The sequence below is a fragment of the Diadema setosum genome, chromosome 3 (assembly GCF_964275005.1).
Source record: "Diadema setosum chromosome 3, eeDiaSeto1, whole genome shotgun sequence".
Lineage (NCBI taxonomy): Eukaryota > Metazoa > Echinodermata > Echinoidea > Diadematoida > Diadematidae > Diadema > Diadema setosum.
In genome coordinates, this window is record NC_092687.1 from 25,870,702 (window position 1) to 25,875,869 (window position 5,168).

The window sequence follows — 5,168 nt, forward strand, 5'->3', positions numbered from 1 at the left end:
ATGTCATGACTTATCAAGGTCATGAACATGATTTCTGAAAATCCTGTAAAATGAAGACTATAGTTTACATTTGCTATAAACCACAATATCAATACTGGTTCTGTGGTTGGAGTGCTAAAAACACAAATTACACAAACAAATAGGAAATTCAATTTTCTTTTCTATTTTGTGTTTGAAGAGACAGATGTGCTCTGAGACACCTTCATCAACTCATACTTACTTTGTACCCCACATCTACACAATTATCAACATACACTGCAATCTGGTAGTGTATGATCAAATGAGGTTATTAGAATTTATTCAAAATTGTAATTTGCAGATCAGTGAGTTACTTAAGTGTTTCAAATCTAGATTTGAATGTGCAAATGATAATCTTTCCTGTATCACTACACAAGCATGTATGTATGTACAAAGTAGCACAAATTTTGTCGTCTTTGGTTTCATAGACACGAAGCCAAGCAATTTGAAAAAAAAAAAAACAGAAACAGCATTGGTACATACATTCTTCTATCTCCTTAAAATCTAAAACTTTCATTAAAATTTGATTGATATTGCAGTTCAGCTAAAATTCACATGGCAAAACATGATGATTACAGAGCAAAATGAAGTACTCTTGTTGTTGTGTTTTGTGCTGCATTTCAAACAATTATAAAGCTTTATAAAAACTTAGACAACTTGCAAGGTAAGCCTAGAGCTACTGAAAGTACCCACTTCAAACTGTATCTGCAAATACATTGTACATGACATTTGATTCTAAAGTTGAAATTATCAAGACTACAAATTAGTTATTGTACATGTACATGTATGCTATATCAAGGTCACAAGCTAGAATTTGCTCATTTTTTTTTTCATTTGATGAAAAAATATTGACTAGAGTAATTACAAATGGGCTAGAAATAGAGTGTCAGTATACTATATCTGCATGTGTAGACATCATGAGGACAGTGTTAATGCATGACGGAATCCAAACTAAGACATTTAATTGTAAATTGGTAATTACTTTTATTTGTTTTATTTTAGCTTTTGCTGGGTACCTGAACCGGGAAAGTACCCACTTAGAAGTCTATTTCATTTGTTACATGTTGTAGCATGATTTGTGGAACTAAATATGACACTATGGGGAAATTTAAAGTCATTCCCATGAATGCATTTGTGCACTAAAGACAAATGTCCCATACGTAAGTTGAGCCATGTCCCATACGTAAGGTGTACTTTCGTTAATTAAACCAACTTCATGAAAATATGCTTTATTCTTTTGCAGTGAAACTTTGCTGAAAGATACTTCAGTATTGTACCTTTCTTCACTTCCAAACAGAACTTGATCAGTAAGGTACTTTCAGAGAATTTTCAGTTCAAACTTTATTTTGAAAAATCCAGTTTTTCTCTGGTCCCATACGTAAGTTGGCATATTTTTCTTAATAAAATAATCAACCCAAGGTCAAATGACACCAAACTTAAACACAATATTCTTCTCAAGGATACCAGTCCTCCTGATGATAAACAATAAAATCCAAGTGCTCCTTCATTACTTTTCAGAGGTTTGAAATCTCTGAATGTCCCATACGTAAGGTGCGCGATATCTTGGACTTGCCCTCTAATTTTAAGTACAAACTGTACCATACCGCAGCGCAGGTAGGCCAGGGGTCCGTTTCATAAAACTTGTCATCAGTGACAAGTTGTCATAGATGTGACAAGCTACTGAAATTCTTGCATCTGATTGGCTGAGAGCAAATTTGTCATAGAAATGTGGCAGTTGTCATTGATGACAAGTTTTATGAAATGGGCCCGTTTGTACAATTTTGATTACACTTTAGACTTACAAATTCTAATATCTTGTGAATCTACTTGCAATTAACATGATTAAGCATTTTCCCACTACGAACAGTAGAAAATGTGTGACAATCTTCACAACTATTAAGCTACATGCAGCCTACATATCCAATGCTTTTTAGCCTGACCAGACGACTGGGCTGTGTATATTTACCAATGCTTACACTGCAAACAGTATTTCACGGTAAGTCCGACCTTTTGTTTTGTCTCTTCCCAAAATTTGCTACCGTTGTGTTGGCTTTGCCCAAAGTTGTCCTTTGAATAGGCCTATTACTACTACATGTAGGCCTAGATCATGATTGGGGAGAAGAAGATCTGTGTTCATGTTATAGTGTGATAATTAGTAGACTAGGCCTATACAGTGAATAAAAAGGTACATACAGTAAGTTTGAATCATAAATGTAGCCGAGTCTGAGCCTGGTTACTTTTTTAGTCAATGACCGATGGCAAAGGATCAGTCTGTCATTTATTAATCTATCCTTGGTGGCATGGCATTGTTGATACGGATGTATATGGTGTAAATATTTTCCGCGGAGAATACGGTTTTACGTCTGGCTTCACGGAATCCCCTCTTCGGAGAACTGAAAAAGTAAAAAAAAAAAAAAATGGAAAGACTTCCATAAAAAAAGATAAAAAATTAAAAATGCTTCAGACAGACATATCTTTTTATCTACTGACTGGACTGTACAATGTATTTTCATTGTAGGCTTACAGTACTGTTATCACATTCTTGAGTTAAATTACATGTTGGGAGCTTCAACAGATTTGCGGCGCTGACATTTGAGACATTTGCAGTGGACGTTCTCCTCTCCCCTTGCTTTGTGCTGAAGAGTAGATTTAAATTATGCTGGGATGCAAGGAATAAAACACAAAATGGCGGCCCCCATACAATTTTATGATGGTTGCATGAAGCTTATGAAGCAGACGTTCTAGCTCTCTAACATAAAAATGTAATGTTACATTGTTAGTTTGTTTGAGCGGACATAAAAATAGCTCAGAACACGATAGATTCTAGTGGAAAACTCAGATGACGCAAGCTACAACATAGACTAATACTCTATTAAACAGTACAACTCTCACGACTGAGATCTCTAGATAAACTTGACGCATGACGCGTGTTTTCGCACATGATCTGTCACCCGAACACTTTTTTTTTCCCCTCTGAACGTCCCCGTCACAAAAATCTAAAGCTATAAGAAACGGTCAGAACTCTTAACATTACAGTGTTCAGCTTCTGCCGAAAGTTAGACACTAAATAGTCACTGCAGCAGAGTATGGTTGGACTTTACTACTCATCGACCGCCTTTATTTGTAACTGCCATTTCACCGAAAAATATTCATAGGTACAGATTTACCTCAATTTTGTCTCACTTTGGGAGAAAATACCGCGGATCCTTACCCCATGCTCAGATTGTTGCTCCATATCCTACGCACGTAGAGTCTAAATCTCGGCGATATACTGACATTAATAACTTTTTGTTAGGCACTGTGCAGTATAACATGGACAAAGAAATATCCCGTCGGGGTTGTATTTGTTCTTGTCTTGACTCCAGAACCTCTCTGGGTTAGACTTGAAACTATTCACGGATGGGCTGTCAACTACAAATGATGGCAACTTATTCCACTCACAAGTAACTCTTTGAGAGAAAGAGCACTGTCTCACTTTGGACTTTACATGTTTCTTCAGTATCTTAAATTTATGACCACGCGTCCTTCCTCCAACTGAGAACTCAAAAAAATCTGAGGACTTCATATCATCAATCTCATTCACAATCTTAAAGATCTGTATCATATCGGCTCTATGCCATCTACATGTATATGCCAATGAAGGCAATTTCAAGTGTTTAAGTCTTCCTTCATAACTCAAAAGGTCTTGATTTGTATTTATGTTCGAACGTTCCAGCATATTGCACCCCGTCCTTTCTTTCTTTCTTTCTTTCTTTTGAATGAAGATCTACAATGTATCTACTGATAATTTTCCCCACAATATCCATATTCTTAGATTCACGAGTTGTTAATGTATAATGAGGATGGGTGGTATGTTATGTGAAATGAAGGATGTGGCGATATATATTGGGTTCATCAATTCGTAACATTTTAAATTGTTTTTTTCTATACATACATGTGGGTTCATATCAAGCGTATTTCCTATTTCATACACGAGAAAGCCATTGCACGAGCTCGAGGGTGGTCGATCTATTAAAATACAATTGTACTTTGTAACCAGGTGGTCGATGAGTAACGTTAGTGTTGTCGTATGGTTGGGTGTTCATAATACCGGACACCTAACCAAACGTTTTGCTATCAATAGAAACGTGAAAAATCTCACAATTTGCCTGAAATTTTACTCACGTGTGGAGAAAATACTCCGGATTCACAAGCGTGCACTGAAAATGCGATCTGAGGTACGCGCTCTTTGATGGCGGCTTCGAACGCGTGGGGTGTCATTTTTTCCGCACTCAGTTGCCCTGCTCATTACAACCGACCACCCTGACAATACGTATAAAGGGCACTTAAATGCGTTTTTTCGACAGGCCGCTGTTTTTTTCTAGCCGTCATTTTTTCCCCAATAACATTTGAATATATTTTGAATCCTTCGATATTACTTTTGAAGGACTGTTTGATGAATTTGACTTGATTTTCATTAGGAAACTTTTCATCGTAGGCCTAATTGAAATAAATTAGATGAGTCGGTTTGTTTTTTTCACATTCATTTCTCGTTTCTGCATCAACTCGTACGGTCGTAATGGGCGACAAAATGTTTATGTCATGTGTGTGTAACGTGTGTGCACGATCGTACAAGCGGCGGTGACAATTTTGCGGTCAAAATCGTCAAATTTATTACGGAAGGATACTCTACATCTACACTGTAACAACGAGTCAGCAAAGGTAGGCCTAGTTAGGTCTATATGTAGTTACACGATAAACCTTATTCGATTTTGCTAAATTTCGGTAATTTAACGTTAGAGGGAATACTTAGACTAGTTGTTTTCGCCACATTTTACTCGGTAGCGTAGCCCAGTGAAGAATCGAACACCGTTGCGCGTAGTCCCATGCGTACATTTTCTTTCTGTACGCAATGCCATTATCGTGATTATAATGCGCGGTCGGTCGTTATGGACCCGGTCGGTGGGTTGAACACCTACCATACTACTAGTACTAGGCCTAAACGTTAGTGCAAGTTATAGATCTAGGCTGTCTATAGGCCTAGGCCTAGATCTAGGCCTAGACTTATAATACCAGACATGATTTCGTCTCTCTCCCAATCCTAATGCGCTGCAAAACACAGCCCGAACGCCGAACGCACAGGGAGCGCCCGGGGTTTAAATTATCCTGAT